A 26446-nucleotide genomic window follows, 5' to 3' on the forward strand; every position below is an offset into this window, starting at 1 on the left:
GGTACGACCCGAGGCACTCATTCGTGATTTGGCGCCGCCGAAAGCCCGCCGAACTCGCAGTCCTTGAGCGCCACTTGTCTGCTGTTGCAGTTCAAAGATGGCGCTGCAGCTCTTGCGGCCGCTAACTTTTCTTCCTCCATGGTCACTACGTTGGATACGATTGGCAGCCCGCACCTAAGCGGCTGCACAGGTCGCGACAGCAGCACCGACAGTGTGTTCACGCACTGCTGTGCAGGGGCGTCAGAACAAGGGGTACAGGGGGAGAAATGGCTCCCCTGCTTTCACAGATGGGGTAGCGCGGCTGCCCCAGTCAGAGGGCTCCTGAAGACTTCTGCTGAGCCCCAGACGGCTCCGGAAAAGTTGTTTTTTTGATAAGGCAAAACGCTTAAGGATCGGACGATATTTCATCAAAATCCTGGAGGCACTGGTCACTAATTAGACGATATTTTTCGCCTTTATGAATGCCCCTATTCTGAAAAAATAGTGAGAGTGAAGTATATATATATATATATATATATATATATATATATATATATATATATATATATATATATATATATATATATATATAAAAGGTTAGTAGAGACAGCGACAAACGAGAAAGACGTAGAAAATAGAAAATAGAAATAAGTTTACTGACGTTTCAGGGAGACGACTCCCTTTCTTCAGAGTCCCTTTCTTTCAGAGAAACGTCAGTAAACTCATTTCTATTTTCTACGTCTTTCTCGTTTGTCTCTGTCTCTACTGACCTTATTTTTTTCGCGCTCTGTGTGAATTTTTATCTTTTCAGACTATATATATATATATATATATATATATATTGCAACGAAGAAGAGAGGTCAAGGTCACGGGATTCAAGCTCAAGCCGGAATCCAAGCTGAACCAGGACAATCCTCAAGGACAATCCCCACGCATCATGCGCGCAGCATGCCTAGCGCGATCGAGTTCAGTTCTGGCTTCGCCCGCTTCTTCGGCCTCCGTGCGTGGTCCTCTCGGTTCCTTGGCTCTCTGAATAAACCCCACTTCATTTTGGTGGAGGTTCTGGTATATATATATATACATATATATATATATATATATATATATATATATATATATATATATATATATATATATATATATATACACATATATATATATATATATATATATATATATATATATATATATATATATATATATATATATATATATATATATATATATATATATATATATATATATAGCGATGAATAAGTTCCGGGATTCGGTTTCAAAAATACACGAGAGGGTAGACACACGTATGAAAACGATGATCGAACTAACGTTTCGACCGGGGTCCGGTCTTCGTCAGAGTAAACTTCGGTAATTGAGCGCGCTGAATATATAGGCACGAAAGGATAAAGGCTGACGAATAGTCTTGCCACTTTGCAGATACAAATCAACAATAATAACATAAGAAGAGCACACGTGGTGTTTGTACACGTGTGAATTAACATGACGTTTTCAACTACAGAACTTGTACAGAATATCGGAACGGATCAGGGAGGATCAACAACTACCCTTTAGAAAGAAAATGATAACGTTCGGGGATTACAGCTTAGCACTTAATACGCAAACACATCAGGAGCAGTTTGTAGATATATATAAAAAAAAAAAAGATGTCATCGTTTCTGGAAACATTTCATATCGCTTCCGTTCGCGTAACCACACAAATGAATCGGTAAAGCCTCATTGAAAAAGGTGGCTCTGCTTCTACGGTTCCAATGGGGATAATGCAATGACGCCAGCACATCAGGGCAAGAGGCACGTTAACGTTCCTACACTTTCATTGATACCCCGTTTGACTGTGTTAAATTTATGAATTAGAAAAGACTCACGCACTTCCCTTTCGTGATGCGAACGGAAACCTGATTCCAGTATAGTAGCCCTAATTTTTTCGAAAGAGTGACCGGGAATATTTACATGCTTAGACAAAGGAAGCCCCGGAGAGGAACGTGCGTGCGCCCGGTGGTTATTAAAACGGAGCCTGAAAGACGTCTCGGTTTGGCCGATATACTGGAGTGCGCAGACTGAGCACTCTAGGAGATATACTACATTCGACGTATCGCAGTTAAAATTGCCTTTAATTTTTAAGGAAAAGTCAGAAGCTGTGCTGTTTACCGTTAGTGACGTGGTCATATGGGCGCACACTTTGCAACGAGCTTTTTGGCAAGGAGAACATCCATGCGAAGATGGCGATGCGATCGTGGAAGAGGTCAGCATGTCCCGTAGGTTTTTTGAACGGCGATAGACTACGCGCGGTGGCTCTTTAAAAATGCTTCTAAGTCGCTGACTTTGCATAAGGATATTATGATGCTTCTTTAAAATACCTGTGACTTTCGGCGCAGACGCCGAGTGGGTGAGAACGAGATTGGGTTGTGAATCAGCCGTTGTGTTATTCTGCGGTTCGAGAAGCGTTTTGCGGTCCAGGGAATCCGCGCGCTTCAGAGCATCGTCAATTAATTCTTGAGGGTAGTTTTGCTTGATTAGAGATTCCCGGAGTTTGCCGCAGTTATCAACAAAATCTGATTGCTCAGAGCATATTCTTTTGAAACGAAGAGCTTGGCTGTATGGTATACTAGTTTTATTGTGTTTAACATGGCAGCTTTCGAAGTGCAGATACTGATGCCTGTCAGTGGGCTTTCTATAGAGTTTAGTCGACAATTTTCCATTGACTAGGGACACGGTTACGTCGAGAAAGTCAATTGTAGATTCTGAGATATTGTGCGAGAAGTTAATAGACGGGTGGGCGTTATTAAAATCAGCTATAAAGGAATAAAGCTCAGATTCCCCATGTTGCCAAATTAAGAAGATATCATCGATAAAACGCCTGTAGAAAAAGGGTTGAAGGCAGCGGTCGGCAAGAAATTTGTCTTCCAGGACACCCATAAAGATACTTGCATAATTAGGGCCTATTCTTGTGCCCATAGAAGTTCCACTTACTTGAAGGTAGTGTTCATCGGAAAATTGAAAATTGTTTAGTTCAAGTATTAATTTGAGCATGGTTGATAGCCCGGACCTGCCAATCGGTTTGACATCATCTGAGCGTTCATATAAGTTAAGAACAGCCTTTATACCGTCTGCGTGCGGTATGTTAGTGTAAAGCGATGCCACATCAAGAGTTACAAGAAGTGAACCATGCGGAATTTTAAGATCGGCTATATCAGATAGGAAGTGATTCGTGTCTTTAATGAAAGACGCCAGAGTTGGAGGTATTTTGTTAATGAGGTTATCAACAAAGCGCGAAAGATTCTCAGTCACAGTGCCTATTCCAGAAATAATGGGACGCCCCGGGTTGTCTTTTTTATGAATTTTGGGTAACAGATAAAATCGACCAGCAACAGGGCTGAGTGGGAGGAGCGATTTAGCAAGATTCGAAGTTATATTCCCTGTCTCTAAGAGGCTCTTAAGAGTATTTTCGATTGTGGCTTTGAATTCTAAGGTTGGGTCGTAATCAAGGCGCCTGTAGAAGGAACTATCAGCAAGTTGCCTGTGGGTTTCATTGACATAGTCACTGGTATTCATTATAACAATGGCGCCTCCTTTATCGGCAGGCTTAATAATAATATCACAACGCTCTCTCAGTTTATCAATAGCTGCGGTTTCATTACTAGAAAGATTTCTGCGGAAAGATCTGCGGCCTTGGTAGCTTTCGATAACATCCTGCTGTACTGCTTTAATGTAAATATCAAGGAACTTATCCCGTTGGGTTGGTGGGGTCCAATGTTTGCAGGAAGGGAGTAACGAAGGTTCAGGATTTGAAGCGGGACGGTCGTGAAAAAATTCTCGCAGGCGCATGCTCCGTGCGAAATTATCTAAATCTTTGAGTAACTGGAACTCGTTATAACCGCCAGTGGCCGGGCAAAAACTTAACCCGCGCGACAAGACACTAGTTTCTGCGTCGGATAATTCTACGCTCGACAAGTTGACAATGTTTCCACTAGATAGGCGATCAGGTTTTGCGCTGAAATTAGGTTGACGACCAATCGGGGCAGATGCAGGGGGGTACTCAATATTTAAAGGGGATATACCATCGCGCGATAACTTTCTGGCCTTAGTTTCATTGATTTCGTGCAATTTTTTCTGCCTATATATTTCCAACGCGTCGCATTCGAATGGCGTTAGCTCAGATGCGCGTCGTAATTGATTCTCTTTGTTAAGCAAGTCTTTACTGTTTGATTGGTAGTGATTAATAAGGACAGCTGCTAGTCCAAGAGAAGCATCCTTTAGTATCTGCTCCCATTTAGAAGCGTTGTTTGCGGACATTTGGGAAGTAGCGGGATTTATTTAAATTCTTAAACCTTTCGGAACTATACCGTTGTCTATGTACGTCTTGAGAGTTGACGCATGCATTTCGTAACGAGTTCGCTTCTCGAGAACCTTCCGTATTCGTAAAAAATGGCTAGATAATACTGAGGACAAAGTGTTACCAGGATGTGGCGCGGCTAGTCACTTCGATGCCGCGGCTTTGGCGCCGTCCTTACGGAGATTGTAGCGCGGGGCAAGGTTAGTAGGGCTTGGCGGCTGGCTGGCCTGGCTGGCCGAAGAAGTCGATGGTCCCTCCTGCATGGGCTCTGCTGAAGGCTCGCGGACTAGTGGCTGGCTGTTGGAGGTCACGGGGTGCTCCTTTGAGGGAGGTTTGATGACTGGGAGCTGGTTACTTGAAGGCCTTTTGCTTGACGATGGTTTGACCGGAGGCATTTTACTCGCAGGTAGCAGGTTCGGGGATGACGGGCCTCTGGGCGCACGCTTGGCCGTGGACACAATAGATGAAGCCTCCGCTATTGTGGGAAACGATTCCGGGTTTGGCAGGAAGGACGTCTCACCCGCAGGAGAACACCAAGCTGAGGTAGACGGATCAAATCGTGCTTTAAAGCAGATGCGACGGATGTGGCTTGCCAGCAGTGCCACTCCTTCAAAATTGGGGTGTAAACCGTCAGCCGCGAACACACGCGCTGAAGGCAGCCATTCAAATCCATGATCAACGACGAACACTTTCTTGGATTGTCGGCAGAAATCACGTAGAAGGTTGTTGAAAGAACAAGCCTCCTTGTTGCAGCGACGAACGAAGCTGTGATTCTTGTAGTTATGGTGGCGATTAGTAGTCCTGGGTAGTACAAGGCTGGCGTAGATACGTTGTATTGCAGGCCGCTCCCTCGAAATGAAGTCCAGCAGCTCGCGGTACCTCGTGAAGGCAGAACGGCCTGTGCCAGACGCCAGATCGTTGGTTCCCACGTGCAGAATCAAAGTGGTTGTAGTACGTGGGACGAAGTCAAGGAGGGGGCGCATATCTTGGATCACTGAACCGGGCTGGGATATGAATCCAGGTGTGCCAGTGCGGAGTGGATCGAAATGCTCAAAGAGGTACTTCGTTTGGGAGTCACCCAAAACTACTGTACTGGCGATGGTCTTTGGAAATTTCAACATGATTGTCTTGGTCTTCAACGTGGTCCTTCCCAAATCCATGGCAGAATATAGCGATGAATAAGTTCCGGGATTCGGTTTCAAAAATACACGAGAGGGTAGACACACGTATGAAAACGATGATCGAACTAACGTTTCGACCGGGGTCCGGTCTTCGTCAGAGTAAACTTCGGTAATTGAGCGCGCTGAATATATAGGCACGAAAGGATAAAGGCTGACGAATAGTCTTGCCACTTTGCAGATACAAATCAACAATAATAACATAAGAAGAGCACACGTGGTGTTTGTACACGTGTGAATTAACATGACGTTTTCAACTACAGAACTTGTACAGAATATCGGAACGGATCAGGGAGGATCAACAACTACCCTTTAGAAAGAATAATGATAACGTTCGGGGATTACAGCTTAGCACTTAATACGCAACCATCGTCAAGCAAAAGGCCTTCAAGTAACCAGCGCCCAGTCATCAAACCTCCCTCAAAGGAGCACCCCGTGACCTCCAACAGCCAGCCACTAGTCCGCGAGCCTTCAGCAGAGCCCATGCAGGAGGGACCATCGACTTCTTCGGCCAGCCAGGCCAGCCAGCCGCCAAGCCCTACTAACCTTGCCCCGCGCTACAATCTCCGTAAGGACGGCGCCAAAGCCGCGGCATCGAAGTGACTAGCCGCGCCACATCCTGGTAACACTTTGTCTTCAGTATTATCTAGCCATTTTTTACGAATACGGAAGGTTCTCGAGAAGCGAACTCGTTACGAAATGCATGCGTCAACTCTCAAGACGTACATAGACAACGGTATAGTTCCGAAAGGTTTAAGAATTTACGTAAATCCCGCTACTTCCCAAATGTCCGCAAACAACGCTTCTAAATGGGAGCAGATACTAAAGGATGCTTCTCTTGGACTAGCAGCTGTCCTTATTAATCACTACCAATCAAACAGTAAAGACTTGCTTAACAAAGAGAATCAATTACGACGCGCATCTGAGCTAACGCCATTCGAATGCGACGCGTTGGAAATATATAGGCAGAAAAAATTGCACGAAATCAATGAAACTAAGGCCAGAAAGTTATCGCGCGATGGTATATCCCCTTTAAATATTGAGTACCCCCCTGCATCTGCCCCGATTGGTCGTCAACCTAATTTCAGCGCAAAACCTGATCGCCTATCTAGTGGAAACATTGTCAACTTGTCGAGCGTAGAATTATCCGACGCAGAAACTAGTGTCTTGTCGCGCGGGTTAAGTTTTTGCCCGGCCACTGGCGGTTATAACGAGTTCCAGTTACTCAAAGATTTAGATAATTTCGCACGGAGCATGCGCCTGCGAGAATTTTTTCACGACCGTCCCGCTTCAAATCCTGAACCTTCGTTACTCCCTTCCTGCAAACATTGGACCCCACCAACCCAACGGGATAAGTTCCTTGATATTTACATTAAAGCAGTACAGCAGGATGTTATCGAAAGCTACCAAGGCCGCAGATCTTTCCGCAGAAATCTTTCTAGTAATGAAACCGCAGCTATTGATAAACTGAGAGAGCGTTGTGATATTATTATTAAGCCTGCCGATAAAGGAGGCGCCATTGTTATAATGAATACCAGTGACTATGTCAATGAAGCCCACAGGCAACTTGCTGATAGTTCCCTCTACAGGCGCCTTGATTACGACCCAACCTTAGAATTCAAAGCCACAATCGAAAATACTCTTAAGAGCCTCTTAGAGACAGGGAATATAACTTCGAATCTTGCTAAATCGCTCCTCCCACTCAGCCCTGTTGCTGGTCGATTTTATCTGTTACCCAAAATTCATAAAAAAGACAACCCGGGGCGTCCCATTATTTCTGGAATAGGCACTGTGACTGAGAATCTTTCGCGCTTTGTTGATAACCTCATTAACAAAATACCTCCAACTCTGGCGTCTTTCATTAAAGACACGAATCACTTCCTATCTGATATAGCCGATCTTAAAATTCCGCATGGTTCACTTCTTGTAACTCTTGATGTGGCATCGCTTTACACTAACATACCGCACGCAGACGGTATAAAGGCTGTTCTTAACTTATATGAACGCTCAGATGATGACAAACCGATTGACAGGTCCGGGCTATCAACCATGCTCAAATTAATACTTGAACTAAACAATTTTCAATTTTCCGATGAACACTACCTTCAAGTAAGTGGAACTTCTATGGGCACAAGAATAGGCCCTAATTATGCAAGTATCTTTATGGGTGTCCTGGAAGACAAATTTCTTGCCGACCGCTGCCTTCAACCCTTTTTCTACAGGCGTTTTATCGATGATATCTTCTTAATTTGGCAACATGGGGAATCTGAGCTTTATTCCTTTATAGCTGATTTTAATAACGCCCACCCGTCTATTAACTTCTCGCACAATATCTCAGAATCTACAATTGACTTTCTCGACGTAACCGTGTCCCTAGTCAATGGAAAATTGTCGACTAAACTCTATAGAAAGCCCACTGACAGGCATCAGTATCTGCACTTCGAAAGCTGCCATGTTAAACACAATAAAACTAGTATACCATACAGCCAAGCTCTTCGTTTCAAAAGAATATGCTCTGAGCAATCAGATTTTGTTGATAACTGCGGCAAACTCCGGGAATCTCTAATCAAGCAAAACTACCCTCAAGAATTAATTGACGATGCTCTGAAGCGCGCGGATTCCCTGGACCGCAAAACGCTTCTCGAACCGCAGAATAACACAACGGCTGATTCACAACCCAATCTCGTTCTCACCCACTCGGCGTCTGCGCCGAAAGTCACAGGTATTTTAAAGAAGCATCATAATATCCTTATGCAAAGTCAGCGACTTAGAAGCATTTTTAAAGAGCCACCGCGCGTAGTCTATCGCCGTTCAAAAAACCTACGGGACATGCTGACCTCTTCCACGATCGCATCGCCATCTTCGCATGGATGTTCTCCTTGCCAAAAAGCTCGTTGCAAAGTGTGCGCCCATATGACCACGTCACTAACGGTAAACAGCACAGCTTCTGACTTTTCCTTAAAAATTAAAGGCAATTTTAACTGCGATACGTCGAATGTAGTATATCTCCTAGAGTGCTCAGTCTGCGCACTCCAGTATATCGGCCAAACCGAGACGTCTTTCAGGCTCCGTTTTAATAACCACCGGGCGCACGCACGTTCCTCTCCGGGGCTTCCTTTGTCTAAGCATGTAAATATTCCCGGTCACTCTTTCGAAAAAATTAGGGCTACTATACTGGAATCAGGTTTCCGTTCGCATCACGAAATGGAAGTGCGTGAGTCTTTTCTAATTCATAAATTTAACACAGTCAAACGGGGTATCAATGAAAGTGTAGGAACGTTAACGTGCCTCTTGCCCTGATGTGCTGGCGTCATTGCATTATCCCCATTGGAACCGTAGAAGCAGAGCCACCTTTTTCAATGAGGCTTTACCGATTCATTTGTGTGGTTACGCGAACGGAAGCGATATGAAATGTTTCCAGAAACGATGACATCTTTTTTTTTTTTTTTTATATCTACAAACTGCTCCTGATGTGTTTGCGTATTAAGTGCTAAGCTGTAATCCCCGAACGTTATCATTTTCTTTCTAAAGGGTAGTTGTTGATCCTCCCTGATCCGTTCCGATATTCTGTACAAGTTCTGTAGTTGAAAACGTCATGTTAATTCACACGTGTACAAACACCACGTGTGCTCTTCTTATGTTATTATTGTTGATTTGTATCTGCAAAGTGGCAAGACTATTCGTCAGCCTTTATCCTTTCGTGCCTATATATTCAGCGCGCTCAATTACCGAAGTTTACTCTGACGAAGACCGGACCCCGGTCGAAACGTTAGTTCGATCATCGTTTTCATACGTGTGTCTACCCTCTCGTGTATATATATATATATATATATACATATATATATCAGTGTGTCGAACCGAAAAAAATACCGGTTTGAGTTGAATTATCACTGAATTTAGAAAAAAAAAACACTTAGTAGTTTAAAATGACAGTAAAATCAAAATACAAACAAAAACTAAAAATGCTGCTGTTCCCCAAAGGGGCAGTGGCGCAATTGTAACGCAAACTTTAAACAATTACGAGATATTAGAAAAACAGATGAAGTGGCGACGATTTACCCTCTACTTTCTTGCCCAGACTTTATGTTATCCTAGCGACTATTCATAAAGCCACGGCAACAGATATGACGGTTGGATATACTTTCTGGCCTTTCCTTTTTTGTTGAAATCGCAATCGTCGCTATGGAATCGCCCATCACGCTAACTTTGAAGCCTTAAATTTAGGCCCGCGTACTGGCGCGTTCAAATACCAGCGCTAAATACCAATGGCGCAAATTTTATGTATTTCTAACAAAACAGAAAAATCCTACAACAGGCACATAAATACTTCCAATGAATTAGATTATTTAGTCACAATGAATAATAGGTTAGTTGTCACCTTATCAAATGTGTTAGTCCCACTTTTGTTAAAAGTAAGGTTTAGTTAACGCTCGTCACTGCATTATTGCTCTGACCACTGCAATTCCTTCTGCAATAGCTATACCGGATGTTTGCATTACAATCAGTATGTCATCGTACCGACTGACCGCCGGCCAACGTTCCGTGTGTTACATTGCGGGATCTTGTAACAGATCATGCTGTTACAAAATGAAAGAGAATCTGGACGCGCGGAGCATGAGATGGGACTTTTTTATGTAACGCTCTTTAATTCGTCCACAGGAGTACTCTCCTCCGGAACGAGTAGCAGTAGAAGTAATGTAGCGAGTTGGGCAGTCAGTGCAAGTGCACCTTCTAGAAAAAGCAGATCTGAAAGAGAAAAAACTGCAGAACAAGCAGAAAAGATGATCGCTGGGCGAATGGGACAGTGCGAGGTACCGGCCTGCCTTCAGGTATGTGTCATCTGCTTTATTACTGTTTCTGCTTCCAAGACAAAGTCGAGGGCTGCAGTTTTTTGCCAAGGGATGAAGTGCGCACCTTAACAGTTTTCCTTGACATATTTGTTGTTATTTGTATCTGTAAAAAACGGAACTTGTCCACTGTACTGTCCTCAAAAACTGACCACGGAACTCATTTCCTTCGCATTGATGACACGTTTGGTTGTGAAAGGCAGAGCAAAGAAATGTATAGAGCAATATCCACGTTTTGGTGCTTTTTTTACTTATTATGTTTTACTTACTTTTTGCGTAATATTTTAAAACAACGTGATTCGCCTTTTTTGTTGTTGTTTTCCGTGCAAACACATTTTTAAAAATAAACTGGCGCATTTGATGCCCCGTGCTATATCCCTGCTCCTAGGCGCAGCTTATGTTGCCGGCCAGCAGACTTATTTTAACCAGCTGGTGATATTAAATGTGGATTAAAATCTCGATACACGGACGTTCTCGATTTTTATCTACTTTAGAAAAATGGTCGTGGGGAAGGGAGATCAAGGCCACTTGTGGTCAGCAGCAAACGGCTTAGCTACTGAGAAGCTCCTGCGGTCACTTTCTGATGGAGGCGAAAAGCAAAAATGCCCGTGTGTACGAGATGTCGGCGCACGTTAAAGATCCCCAGGTAGTCAAAATTAATCCAGAGCCCTCCACTACGGCGCGCCTCATCGCCTGTGTTGCGTCGGCGTGTCAAACCCTACCATCAATCAAAGCTCCCGCGGTCACAATTGTCAAGCATTAACAATTTGCAGGTGTCGGACATTTTAAACAAATTATGAAATGCAAAAAGTTTGCGCACATCGGGTGTGGGATTTCACTGTTGCGCAGTGGAGCACTCCTGCAGGCTGATTGCTCCAATAAAGTCGCATCTAGGGAAGGGCAAAGTCGTTTTATATCCCCTGCAAGCTGCCGAGAATGATAATTCGTTTGGTCAGCTTGCACTACGCTCGCGCTTCCAGTAGCAACAGACCATTGCTACATTGGTGCTCGTTCATTTCCCCTGTTGTTACATAGAGCGTGATAATGTTCAATTGTCTGGAGGGGAAAGTGCGAAAGGGGGTACGAAGTTGATGGCACGTGAAAGAAAAAAAAGGCCTGAATTGCATTGACTGTGAAATATCAACAACGGAGGGTCGAACCGTTTCGGAATGAACCGTAACCGTTATTTCTTTTTCGGTTTAGTTCCGGTTTTCGGTTCGGTTCGGTTCCGGTTCGGCACCCTGATATATATATATATATATATATATATATATATATATATATATATATATATATATATATATATATATATTTACTGGTTATATGGTTATATTATATTGGTTATATTATATGGTTATATAATATACTGGTTACTGGTTATATTATATGGTTTACTGACGTTTCGACTGCGGGACCAGTCTTCTGGTCCCGCAGTCGAAACGTCAGTAAACCACTGTTTTTGTTTTTAATAGTGCGTCTACCATTTTCTCAAGTATTTTTTCTGGCTCCTCGAGAAGTTTTCTTTTACTGCTTATATATATATATATATATATATATATATATATATATATATATATATATATATATATATATATATATATATATATATATGTTTGTGTGTGTGTGTGTGTGTGTGTGTGTGTGTGTGTGTGTGTGTGTGTGTGTGTGTGTGTGTGTGTGTGTGTGTGTGTGTGTGGGTATCGGTGTGTCGAACCAAAAAAATCCCGGTCCGGCTACGGTTCGGGTTCCGGGGAAATAATTTCGTTCCGGTTCAGTTCCGGTTTTACTAAATTTCACGCCGAACCGGTTCGCAAACCGGTTCGGAAATAATGACCGCAAGCATAGCAAGGGCATGTGAATCAACCGCACACAGCTTTAAAGGCCAACGCGATTACTTTTCTGTCAAGCCAAGTTTGTGGCATGTTAGTGTCAGAGCGTTGCGGGGAAACCAACAGTTCTTCATGGCGGGGAGCCAACAGTTCTTCGGTTTTCGTTTGCAATATTTTCTCTCTGAACAATATTAAGCCTGGACGGTGCATCTGTGCTATAAGGCACTCTGTAGTGACAACCGGGATTAACTGCTCAATAAATTAATTATGGTGGCGGATTCATAACGACGCTTTTGTTTTACCCTGCACCTTTCATCTAATCATCGATTCTTGCAGACCCCCGAAGCCAAGAAAAAGGCCCCTCGAAGACTTACTTGCAGCTTGATGAATGTTGGTTCGAACGAGGACGCAAGAAGACACATTCACCGCTGTTTCGTCCGCACTGAAGCGAGTGAGACCGCGAAAGAAAGAGCGTACAGAAACAAACGTCGTCTCGCCGGAAATATGTCTTCATGGAATACCAGTGTTGCCACACGGTATAGAAACAATATCGGAGCGACTCCCTTCAAAAAACGCCCGGATGTTCCATTGTATATGAGTAGGGCTAAAAACGACCCCTTGTTTGGTTGAAATAAATATCGCTTCCCGCTTGTACTGTGGATCGGAACGTCTCGTAATGCACTTCATATGCCTCGGAGATGCACTCTTACAGCGCAGCTGTTTTTCGCTTGGCCTCACAGGAGTAGTTTTACAGAAACGCTGTCTTGTGCTGGGTTCTGACCAAAACCGTGCTTTTATCGGGTCGCTTCGATAAAGAATCGCTCTCGGTGGCTCCAGAGATAGTGCTAAACGCTTTGTGGCTCTCAATCTAATGTAGGTATCTAGAAAAGAAAACATACTTGAATTGCCGCTAAGGCGAGTCTATCGTTACGCCGAGTTAAGTTTACTTCTCATGATTAGTTATTTTTTATTGAAGTTGTAAACATTATTCGCCTCTGCTGTCAATACATGGCCATGTGCGGAGGTAGTGTGGTTACAGAAAACGGCTGTAACTTTTGTTTTATCGAGACCATCCTGAAACAAGTTAATTGTAAGGAAGTTGTGTGTGCGTGTGCGTGTGAGTGTGTGCGTGCGTGTGTGTGCGCCCGTATTCTATCGATATAGTAAGTCAACATGTATCATTCACGATCATCATCAGTAGCAGCCTATCTACGCCGACTGCAGGGCAAAGGCCTCTCCAGTAGATCTTCAATTATCGCGGTCCTGTGCTAACTGCCCCGAATAACTTTCTGCCGCCCCCTGCCACGCTTGCCTTCTTTAGGTATCCCCTCTGTTACTCTTAATGACCAACGGTTATCGTGCCTTCGCATTAAATGTCCTGCCTACACCCATTTCTTATTCTTAATTTATACTAATATGTCCTTAACACGCGTTTGTTCCCTGGTCCACTCCGATCTCTTCTTGTCCCTTAATGTTACACCTATCATTTCCAGTTCCATTGCTCACTGAGTCGTCCTGAATTTAACTTGAACCCTTTTACTGAGCCTCCAAGTTTCTGCCCCGTAGGTGAGTACCCGTAAGATTCAACTGTCATACACTTTCTTCTTCAGGGACAATGGTAGGCTGCCATTCATTGTCTGAGAATGCCTGCCGAATGCACTCCACCCCATTCTTATCTTTTTAATTATCTCTGCCTCATGGTTGGGATCCGGGGTCCCAACTCTAAGATATTATGGCTTACCCCTTCCACTCTTCGCCACCTATCTCAAATCGCTGTGCTCTCCCGAGGTTATTGATCATCACATTCATTTTCTGCTTATTAATTTTCAGGCACACGGTTCTACTTTGTTTCTCCAGTGCGGTGAGCACGCTTTGTAATTCGTCCTCCTAGTTACTTAGCAAGGCAACGTAATCAGCAAATCTGAGGTTACTGAGGTATTCTCCCTTAACCCTTACTCCCACCTGTTCCCAATGCAATGTTCTGAATACTTCTTGTACACATGCTGTGAATAACAATAGAGAGATTGTGTCTCCTTGTCTGACGCCCTTCGTTATAGGTATTAGGTAGTTTACGGCTCTCCTTATGGAGAATGATGGCAGCTGTCTACCCATAGTAAATATCCTCTAGTATTCTTACATATTGCTCGCCTACACTCTGGTTGCGTAATGCCTGAATGACTGCTGAGGTTTAGAACGAGTCAAATGCTTTCTCGTAATCTATGAAGACTATATATAGGGGTTCAGTATACCCCGCGCACTTCTGGATCACCTGATTGATCGTGTGGATATGGTCCGTTGTTGAATAGCCTTTACGGAACCCTGCTTGTTCTTTAGGTTGACTGAAATGTAAGGTGGCAGGAATTCTTTTAGCGAGTACCTTGGTAAATACCTTGTACACGACTGACAGTAAGCTGATCGGCTTGTAATTTTTCCTCCTTCATGTCACCTTTCTGATGGATTATGATGATGTTCGCGTGCTTCCAAGATTCCGGCGGTATATATATATATATATATATATATATATATATATATATATATATATATATATATATATATATATAAAGGATAAAGGTCGGCATCCGACCGAAACGTCGACCAATAAACCATTTTGTTAGAAGCTATACCCATTTTTTACTATATATATATATATATATATATATATATATATATATATATATATATATATATATATATATATATAAGAAAAAAACTTCGAACAAGGTAGCCACCACGATTGTTGCCAATGTTTCAGCAAAGAGACTTGCCTTCGTCAGGGCAAACCCTCGCCTGGCTGGCTCGGTTTATATAGGGGAATGTCCCCATGTGAAAGGAGAGAGGAAGTGGAATTGAGAAAGCGGATTAATTATTAATTCAACTTCTTTAATTTAATTATTTATTCAGCGGATTATTAATTATTTCTAAATTTTTAGTTCAACTCCATGGAACCTGCTGGAATTAATGCGTCAAGGGGTAACTCGGAATCCTTGCGATACTCACAGGGAATACAGCAGTAGGCACTGTCTTGCTTGCACCTTATGCAAAGAATATGACACCTCCCTCTGCTCCTTATGTGGCCACCTAATTCCTTTTGTTTTCATTCCTTAACCTCCAGTTTAGTTCGCGCAGGCATCCCTCCAATCTTTTCTGGAATTCCATTTTATTTTTATTTTTCTCTTGTTTTCGCTCCGGTTTGTAAGTCCCCCTAACTTTATCTTTTCGTTTTTGAGTTTCAGGAAAGGCCTGTTCCAGGAATGTTGCTGTTGGTGACAAGTGCCATTTCAGTTGTGCGGTTATTGCTTTTTCTTTTGTGTAAGTGTGGTTTTTCCTTTTTTTTCTGTCTTTTTTTCTTGACCTGTTTTTTTTCCTTCTCTACCTTTTCTTTTGACCTGGGGCTTGCAGATAGCTTATGATAAGGACTCCTCGCACCGCCTGTTCCGCTTCCGGCGTTTCTGAGAACATTTCCGTAGGCCGTGCGGTGGGGCAGCAAACCCCTCTAATTCTTTCTCTCCAAGAATTTCCCGGAATATCAACCCCCGGCTGACTTTCTTACCCACTTCGTGGCTCATACTATACAACCTTCTTTCACCCTCAATATCTCCGCCTACATACTCCCAAACCAATCCGCTTTCTCAACTCCACTTCTTCTCTCCTCTCACCTGGGGACCGACCCCTACAAAAACCATGCCAGCCATGCGAGTGTTTGCCCTGACGAAGGCAAGGCTCTGCTGAAACGTTGGCAACAATTGTGGTTTTTACATTGTTCGAAGTTTTCTCTTCTGTTCTCTACCATCTTCAAAGTTTTATTGCTCGCTATATATATATATATATATATATATATATATATATATATATATATATATATATATATATATATATATATATATATATATATATATATATATATATATATATATATATATATATATATATATATATATATATATATATAGGAAGAGTAACTGAGTAACTGTGGATAATATATATATATATATATATATATATATCATCCACAGTTACTCAGCTTGTCGAAACAATGAATGATTTAGCCCTAGGAATAAATGAGCGTTCACAAACTGATGTAATTTTCATTGATTTCTCTAAGGCGTTTGACCGTGTCTCTCACGTTAAATTACTTTTCAAACTTAATAATTTACTGGTGGATGGGCCGGTTCTCCGCTGGATACGCAATTTTTTAACGGATCGCCACCAATTTGTACAGTGCGGCAACCATCGTTCCGATCTGGCTCCAGTTGTGTCTGGAGTACCCCAAGGATCTGTGTTAGCACCTTTGTTGTTTTTGATCTTCATCAACGACTTAGCTTACCAAGTCGACGTTCCAATAAGGCTCTTTGCAGACGACTGCATTCTCTATAACCAAGTAAAGCACCGTGAAGACCAGTTGAAACTAAATAACTCGTTAAAAAAGATAGCTCAGTGGTGCGACGACTGGCAAATGAAGATCAACATCGACAAAACAGTGTGCATGTCCATTACTAAGAAAACTTCCAAATTAAATTTCTCGTACAGTTTTAACAATATGAAAATTCGAAGTGTAAACCACTATAAATACCTAGGCGTGACGATATCTTCCGATCTTGGCTGGACGGACCATGTCCGCTACGTCACAAAGAAAGCATTAAACAAATTATTTTTTATCAAAAGGGCACTTTATTTTTCCACCCACGAAACCAAACTTCTCGCATACGTCACGTTCATACGGCCTCTCTTCGAATATGCAACTGTTGTCTGGTTCCCTCACACCACGTCTAACATTACAACTCTGGAGAGGGTTCAACGCAAAGCAGTGCGCTTTATCTACAACAGATATGGACGCACTGACTCGCCAACTGAAGTATTACGTCGGGCAGGGCTACCCACCCTTTCCAGCCGCGCACATCTTCTTCGACTGAAGTTCCTATATCAAATAATCCACAAATCATTGAAAATAAACCCTGATTCCTTCTTGACCTTTCGCGACGTTGGACCAACAAGGCAATGCCATTCTTGGGAATTCGAAGAGTATTCATTTAATAACAACACTTTCAGCTATTCTTTTTTTCCACGCACTATTCGGGAATGGAATGCATTAGGGCCTGTTATTACTCAACAACCAACCATTGAAAAATTTTCGGAACTGGCTGAAAAAAGTGTACTAGGTTGTGTATCTTGATGGTGTTCATACTTACCGTATACTATTGGTGTGCGTCATTACTACGTGATGTGAATTGCCTGAATACCTTAAAATCTATGTAATGTGATGCTTATATGCATCTTGGTGTGTGCATTGTTTGAGTATGCATACTTGTTTTCTTCTTACTGTATTATTTTTGATTGTGCCTAATGTGAATGTGCACTGTAGTACTGCAATAATCCTGCGCAAGTTGCGCATCTTTTCTGTAACTTTGAACCTGTATGCTCACTCCTGTAATAATCCCCCTTGGGGATTGACAGTAGTGTGTAAATAAATAAAAATAATAATAATAATATATATATATATATATATATATATATATATATATATATATATATATATATATATATATATATATATATATATATATATATATATATATATATATATATATATATATATATATATATATATATATATATATATATATATATATATATATATATATATATATATATATATATATATATATATGTGTGTGTGTTGAACCGATATAACTGTTACCGGTTCATGCCGGAACGGTTCGACCCTCCGTTGTTGATATTGCACAGTCAATGCCATTCAGGCCTTTTTTTCTTTCACGTACCATCAACTTAGTACCCGCTCGCAAACTTTCCGCTTCAGACAATTGAACACTGTCACGATCTATGTAATAACAAGGGAAATGAATGAGCACCAATGTAGCAATGGTCTGTTGCTGCTGGAAGCGCGAGCGTAGTGCAAGCTGACCAAACGAAATGTCATTCTCGGCAGCTTGCATGGGATATAAAACGACTTTGCCCTTCCATAGCTGCGACTTTATTGGAGCAGTCAGGCTGCAGGAGTGCGTTATACTCAGTACGTTATACTTAGGGTTGTTCGTTTTCGGGTTTTATATTTTAACGCGGAAGTGTTTTATGCCGGGAAACACCAAGAATTCACTGACGTCATATCCGTCACGGAAATGACACCAGTACACCTTTCCCGACACGACTCGCCAGCAGGACGTCGCTCGCCATGCACACCCACAAGACAGCCGCCGACCGGCAGATCATGCTCAGCTGCAGATTTCGTTGGACATTTCACTTTCGTGTTTCACCGATTCCTATGACAGAAGAATCAACCACAGTTTTTTTTCCTTTTATCTCTCTTTTCTCTTTTTTTCTTGTTTTATTCTTTCTTTGCGTTGCTTTTTGTTGCCTGTTGTGTCCTTTAGCTTGTATTAATTACTCATCCCTAGGAATTGTATACTTGATTGCCAGTCACTCGTGTTACGTGTTGCTTGTTTGTTTGATCCATTCATTGTTTGTTAGTATTAAGGGGGGGTTCCATTACAGTTTTTACTACTTTGGTACCTTCGTCTGTATATGATTACTGCCCTACGTTTTTTTTTTAAAATCACTAATAAACTGAAACTGAAACAAACTGAAAAGGCGTTCACGGCACAACTAATTAACAAAATCTCAAAACTCAGTTGAACCATTCAGTGTAAAGCTACTACTTACCACTCTACGCAGATGCTCTCACAGAACGGCTGAACAAGACGATTGCCGACATAGTATCGACGACCACTGAAACTATGATGACACGCATCTACTCGTAACCTTCACTTAAAAGTACACCACGGCCCAGGAAACTCCGCATGTCTCCCCTTTCCGTTTGGTACGTAATTGGAATATTACTACAATACGCGACTTAATGCTGCTTACGCATAAGTGTGCCAATTTTACAAATGATGCTGCAAAAATCGCTCAACTTGCAGAAACCAGACGCCCGCTAGTACGCCAGCGCAATCATGGCGACACTATTGCCAGAAGTTTGGCCATAATGTTAGCGCAGACACTTCGCCAAAGTTAACTTTCGTGAGAGAAAAATACGTGGTGTACCGAGAAAACATAACGGAGATTCTTCGAAGTGGCAACTTTATCCCCAGAACAAAAGTGACCCCTCAGCAAGTTCGCTAAGACATCCTGAAGGCGAGGATCACGGACTGGCAGGCATTTCAACAGGAAACTGAACAAACCGCTGACGTAATCGAGAACTTTGAGGAGGGGTCTCAGAAACGTATAATAATTGGGGAATGAACCACAAAATGTCTTAGCCGAGCGAAGCAACCAAACGTAGCCCATGCGAAGCAGCCAAACGTAGATAAGCATCGCTTCTACCACTAGGAGCCACGCAGGAGTCTGCATGGTAAAACGCTAGAGAAGACAAAACCTGAGAAAACTGAAAATAAAGATAGCTTAGATAAGAGTAAAGCGATCGACTATACGCAATCAAACTAGCCAAACAGAAGCGGGAACAGTTTGCAGACACGCCAAAAGGCCCGTATAGAACGACAAAAACGTGAAATGTCCTTAAAGCCGATATCGACCCGAAAAAAAAAAATAACAAATGAGGGTGGTAAAGTCATTGAAAGGCCCGTGAACCAGTAAAGTGGAACGGAACTTATCAACGAAGTAAAAAAGACAGATACGTCGGTACGCCAAACCCACGGTCATTTAATGAACCGTGCAGAAGAGCGAATAATCCTTTTTTGGACAGACCTATAACCGAAGGGGAAGGTAGGGTCGCAATAGGAGGAGCCAAAGAGAACCCAGTGGTGGGTGCGGATGGAATTACAAACGCGACGATTCGCAACATTTGTCAGTTGGGCAATTTTGTCGTCACTTGGCTCTATTGCTACTAATGTGTTTCGTTGAATTGTAAGATATCCGTGAGCTGAAGAAACCGGCTTCAAAAATGCGACAGCTGAAAAGCGAGGCAAAAAAGGTCACCTGAGGCGCTATTCCAGAAGGCCCGAGATAACTCCGTCCCGAGTTTTCAGCTGCTAGAGGTAACAAAGTAGTGATAGTACAGGATCCGATAAACCTCAAGCGACACCGGGGCAATCGCGCGGAGCACGCTTAGCATTATCAGCGCACCCAGTTGAGGCCGCTCACGCTAAAAAAGCAAGGCTTGTGCGGACATCCGCGTTCAGCGCAGTCTAGAATCGAGCTGCAAAATGCATTCCGTTATGCAAAGTAGATAACCCAGCTGTTCCTTTTAAAACTCCGGCCTGGCTCCAGCCTTCTTTTAAAGCTCCGCCCTCTAAAAGCGGCGCGGGGCGGCTCCGATTTTCTCGGTGTTCTGTTCTTCCACTGAAATGTGTTTGCTACGGGGTTTGAGGGGACAAATTTGAGGGAACAAAGGAAACAAATTTAAAAAGCTGTGGTTGTTGCTATTCCTTTCTTTTGTAGCACATGGCCAATTGTGTGACTTAGCCGCCATTGAGAGCTTTGAGGAACGAATGGGGGCGTTTTGAAAATTCACAAAACGGTGAACTGGAAAAAAAGTGGAATAATGCGTGACACGTGAACGTCATGGCACATGAGAATGACGGGTGCACATCAGGCCCACAGAACTCCGATTATAGGGAGGCGGTGCTGTGTGCCAGTTTTCTTGCTGGCTAGTTAACTACGAAATGAAAGAAAAGAAACTGACGCAAACACGGTATAGCACAAAAGAAGCCGGTCGAATGCCAAAATTCATGCCGAAAGACAAAAAAAAATAAAACCGAGAAAAAATACGCAGGTACAATACATAAGTTAGGAATTACCGCAAGTACAATTATTAGTTGCTCATAAGTATCGCAAGTACAATGTATGAGTTGTTATTAAGAATCGCCAAGATTTAGCCTTTAAATCACGTAAGCAGACTGAAGTGCTTCCAGGAAATTTTGTATTTGAAAGGGGACGGAGGGTTTCGGTAGCACCGAGCAGCAATTACTTTGAATGTGGCGCGCTTCCATCAGCCGCTTTCCTTTTTTTTTTTTTTTTTGCCAGTGGGCCTTAGCCACGTCATTGTATTGTCTGCCATAGACGGCAGAAATGGGCAGAAACTGCTGCTTATGACGGCGAATTTCAAACAGAAAGCTCATAACTACGCGTAAAATAAAAAAAATACATTAATTTTGTAGTGAAATACAGATCAATAAAATAAAAGCGCGATAAAGTAACGTAGTTGGATTTGCTTGCCCCCAGCAGCCACCAGTGAAGCAGTGGAAGGAGAGGCAGCAGTGAAAAACGCGCCACGCCTTAGTCGCGCCTCCTTGGAACGGGCTACCCTGGACCGCTTACGTCACCCCTATAATCAGCAAATACTTTGAATTGCATTTTTAAAGCGCTTGAACTCCGCCTCGAAATATTATCATTACGTTAGGTGGGCGTCGCTAGAGCTCGTTGTTTCCCGAGTTTCGCTCAATCTCGTGCCTTCTGGACTAGCACCCCTGGGTTGGACAAGATATGCTTCGCGTACAAAAGCTCTAAAAGTTGTGAAACGGACGTACCTGTTCTATGGCTCCCCCACGGCTTAGTACAGTTCCGACGCCCGAACCTCACTGTGAAAGTCTGTGCACCTGCCAAAGTGAAGGGCGCAGAGGTGGAAGACACCCGCCTGAACACATCTGAGAAAGGAAAGTACAGGGACTGCCGATGTTTGTCGCCTTTTACGCAACCTCTAAGCGATCCTTGGTCAACATGCATAGATGTTAAGCGCTGTAGTAACAGTTTCATGTCGTCAGTGCTCCCACCTTCAGGTCTCCCTTTCTATGTTTTCACTTGCACCGCGTGCGTGTCTCAAATGTTTTGCGGTGGCATGCTTTGCATATCAACCCTCACGCAAATAGGAGTTTGTATTTTCCACATTTGTTGGAACTACGCAGTTTTTTACCCGACGTTCAATAAGATTTTCAAGGCATCGCCACTGCTGCTGCCGCTACTTGGAGGTCTGTAAGAGCAACGGCAGAAAGAAATCACGCGAGGCGTATACAATAACAGCAATCACTACTCGCTGGGAAAGCAAATGAATAGGGAAATCCCACCATGGGGTGATATTTGCTCAACGAATAACTTAATAAGGTTTGCTGGATCAAACGGCTGACTTAGCTCGTTTATGGATTTAATTCTGCCAGTACTGTCGAACGTTTTCAACAGAGACAGTGTAGCATCTTGGTACGCGATACAAATTCGGCCCTCCAGTGGGGGACTGAGATACCTATTCCAGGAGTGCCGAAGTAAGACCTTAGCACCAAATGTTCTGTCTGACTGGCAGATGTGGGTTCATATTCGACGACGAAGGCCCAGTACTGCAAACACTGTTGCGTTTCATTCTTTATTGCGTTTCATTCTTTCTTACTCTTGTTTATTTCCGTACAGCCAGCAAGGACCAGGACATCCCAGACAAGACGACGCACTATCATAGAAAATTGGAACCAAACAGCGGCAATCGGAACATTGACAATCAAGAAAGACGCCCAAACAGCATGCGGCATTTGTGTTCAGCACTGTGTTCGGGCCTTTTCCATTTCTTTGTCCTTGTCAAAAGTGGCGCTGTGTTGCCATCAATTTGAACCAACTATTTTCGATCTCCTTACATTTCTGTATGTTCCTTATCAGTGTCTTCTCTCTAAATTGTAGATGATGCTAAAACAAGGAACATCTAGTGTGTTACTGGGCGGCGCTTCTAACGGTACACCCATTCTGACCAGAGCCTTTCCCATCACCAAGACCCTGGACGCCAATGACTCTATAAGGATGTGCAAACCCTACACGTTGGCATTCGCCAAGCTAGACCGGATATCGGTCCTACTATGCCACCACCCTCTCTAGTGCCCCTTATCGAAGCGACAAAGATTTCCCTCATATAATACGCTCAAAGTATTCTCGCTACCAACATAGTAAATAGTGCACCAACAAAAAGAGCGAAGACAAAAGTTAAATAAAACAACCACCATTAAGTCCTTTTTTCGTTATATGCCATAGCAAAGTGCAAAGCCGTGGTGAATCAGACAACCTCTAGGCTATGAAAACCAACTCGCCGAGTCCCTCATTCCTGTTCTCGTACATTCATCTATTTGTTTTTAATTTTCACTTATTATTCCGTTCAGAAACCGGGCTTAATAAACAACTTTTGACCTTGTTTAAGAAGGCGTAATGTCGCAGCTGTGGCGGGGAGCATAACCGGCTTGCTTCATCGCCATAATTACGTTGAATACATTTAAGTCGTCGGAAGACACCAACGTCAGAAAAAAAAGACCCCGGCACACATTTTCCTTAGCTGTGATCTCAATGAAATGCGCACCATTTTCGGAAGTATCAAAATAATATGTTAGGGCACATAGGAATCCAAGCAGAGGGGTGCGTGTCCTAGAGTGTTTCACCGCGGATAAAGAAAACTCCCACAAAAGGAGTCTTGCAGTTTGGTGACGGTTTTTGCACTTCATCTCACTCCCACTACAGTGATTGTAGGCAGTGAGTGAGCGTTGACGTTTAGGCCACTTGAGAAAAATCAAGGCAGACTGCTCATACAGCTCAATCAGAACTGTCTGCATAGACTTTTACACAAACAGCCTGAACCCTACCGCTCGTCCACTGCGCAGAATCGCTGTGGTGGGGGTGATATCAAGGGCAATAAACCTCTCCCCTTATAGTTCGCCTTATAGTTGAAGAAAAATAAACGAAAAAATGGTACGGCTTAGCTCAGCTGACCTCGGATATGCAAAGCAAAAGCTTGACTTAGTCTGGTTGAGCCTTGCTTTCACTTGGTTAACCTTTGATGTTGTATTGCCGACCCCGTCGCAAAGCCGTTCGGTTCCGTGCAACGTTCACAGAAGTAGGCCGGGCGAACGCGGCGTTCATTCAGGGCGAACGCACCGTTCCTTTTCGCAGGGCGCGAGACGAGTCACGTTGCCCGAAACAACCCAGCGCCGCATGCATGGGAGGCTACGGGGGTTGTCGGCTGCCTCGTCCGCAGCGGCAGTGGCGGTGGCCGACAGGCGGCTGTCGGCGCCCGCAGGCGCCAACAGCGGGCCCGGCGAATCACACGATGTGCTTCGCGGGGTGTGTCGCCGGGAGTGTGTCTCCCGTCAAAAGGTGACCTTGCGCACCCTCCACGGAATCGCTCGACGAAAGTAGTAAAGCTTTGCTTTAAAAAGGGCCCATCTCCCCGCGAGGGGGACTCGAGTAAATGCGTCGTATAGGGGGTGGGTGTATTGCGTTAACGTTTAGTGTTTGGGGAGTTGGTGGTAGTGAATGCGTTGTATCAGCAGCGTCTTGACGTAGTTTGAATGAGTCAAGGATATAAGGCGCGTTCGTAGCCTTTCATTCTGTGTCGGTTTTGTGGCGCAATGGGAAGAGCACCATGTACCTCGCTTTCCGCCCACAGGTAGTGAATGCGTTGTATCAGCAGCTTCTTGACGTAGTTTGAATGAGTCAAGAATATAAGGTGCATTCGTAGCCTTCCATTCTGTGTCGGCTTTGTGGCGCAGTGGGTAGAGCACCATGTACCTTGCGTTCCGCCCGCAGGGTCGAGGGATCGAAACCAGGCGCCGGTAAGTATTATTTTTTTATATAGTGTAGCGGGAGGGGTGCGGACCTGTTGTTGAGAGCGAGGACGGTAGCGTGATGCGGGAGAGGAGGAGTGGGGGAGAGGGCGCACCTGGAACGGCTGTTGCTGACGCCGAGGCACGCCAACGCCGGGTGACATCGTGAGGTAAAGAAATGCTCTGCATTTAAAAATTATGCACACTTCCGTCTAACGCCGACGATTGTTGAACACGAAGCTTTGTCGTGAGGGATTCCTCGGTTGTCGTCTGTGTTTGGACTTGTACTCGCAGACGGTTTGAAATTTGACTCGTCGAGCTTTCACTTTGAGTCGCATGCAGTTTGGACTTGTCATCGCAACGACTTTGTCTTTAACCCTTAGCCACCCGATTTCTCACAAAAAAATCCCGCCGTCTCCACGAAGTGAATGATGATGAGAGGAGCGAAGCTAAAATGCTTATCGATAAAACCGTGAAACATTCGCCCGCACATCATATAAAGACTCGACACGTCAAGCTTACCACCGTTCCGTTGACAAGCCCGTCGGCGACGTCGATGTTTGTGGTGATTATGTAGGGCTTGTTTGGGACGATGGGAATCTCCACGGGTAAGTTGGCGAATTCGGTGTGTGACATTTTAGCCACCTTGGCCGTCGCCTTCTCCAAACCATCTTGTGTCGCGTAACCGCGGTACGTGTCTTGAGGTTGGTTGGTTGGTTGCCTCAGACCATGGCACATACCCACGCGGGGGATTGGCCAAGAAGTTTTGTACCTAATGAGGATGTGACCTATATTATTTCAGATCCCAAAATTTAGAAAAGTAAATACCGAACAGAATTTTTCAAATATGTATAATATGAAAGTAGATTCAGGAAGAAAAATGAGATAAGTGTGAACGTTTAGCTGAGCTCGCAGGCGACGAACGACATCCCCTTCTTCTTCCTCTCCTCCTTGTTGGGTAGCAACGAACGCGTTGAACGTTTTGACCTGTTCGGCCAATCTTTGGTTGGCCAATCCCTAGGGGGATCCTGCCACAATCATCATTAATGTGCCGGATACAGCAGCAACGAGGGACGGGACGGGGCCCGAGGAACAGGAGCTTCACCCCCAAAAAGTGTCGCATTCAACTATCGCGGTCGTTAGACGGAGAGGTGCATGATTTTTCTGTGTAGTTTTTCCCATCCATGCACCCCTGTTCAAATCCAAACTGCTTCGATCGTCTCGGAAAGGCGCAGTCGGATAGACGTCGGCTTCACAAAGCGAGGGACTCAGGTTCGATTCCGAACACGGGAAGCACTTTTTCTTTTCCTTCTCCCACAATAACCACGATCGTGAGAAAAAGTTGGCTTTCCTGCAGTGCGTTTTCGACGCAAGATACGCCATCAATGACACATAAAAAGCTTCGCTTTAATAAACAAAACCCGGAAGAATACCTACGACAGGACGGGGCTGGACTTTCAACTGAATTCATTTTTGCTACGCTCAAACCAACTAAGTCCTCCTCGTACGTGCACGCAGTGTGTACGTCGGAAGCATTGATTTTCCTGATCCCTGTTTTTGCGCAACTTTTTGTTGCACCGGCTGGCTCGTTGCTATTATTATGCACCAGTGTTACACTGAGCTGATCGCCAGAACACTGCCTCCTAACACGCCCGTCTGACGAAAGTCATCTCTGCACTCGCCGAACAGACGACAGTGGCTGCCATGTATACTGAGCACGAAATATGGCTGGTTG

General features: G+C 43.8%; 1 protein-coding gene across 2 annotated transcripts in view; it reads right to left on the bottom strand.

Annotated features, from left to right (window-relative positions):
* LOC144170713 (retinol dehydrogenase 11-like) overlaps positions 1–21798 on the bottom strand; it is a 59406-nt gene extending 37608 nt beyond the window's left edge. The window contains exon 1 of one of the 2 annotated variants that reach the window (XM_077700682.1): positions 21679–21798. The gene's annotated coding sequence lies outside the window, so the exon portion shown is untranslated. Of the gene's footprint in view, positions 1–12555; positions 12683–21678 lie in introns of those variants that run through there. The other variant, XM_077700681.1, reaches the window with a different exon arrangement.
* Positions 21799–26446: the final 4648 nt, after the last annotated feature.

The sequence above is a fragment of the Haemaphysalis longicornis genome, unplaced genomic scaffold (genome assembly GCF_048455015.1).
Source record: "Haemaphysalis longicornis isolate Haplotype H1 unplaced genomic scaffold, Haemaphysalis longicornis Haplotype H1 scaffold_2, whole genome shotgun sequence".
Lineage (NCBI taxonomy): Eukaryota > Metazoa > Arthropoda > Arachnida > Ixodida > Ixodidae > Haemaphysalis > Haemaphysalis longicornis.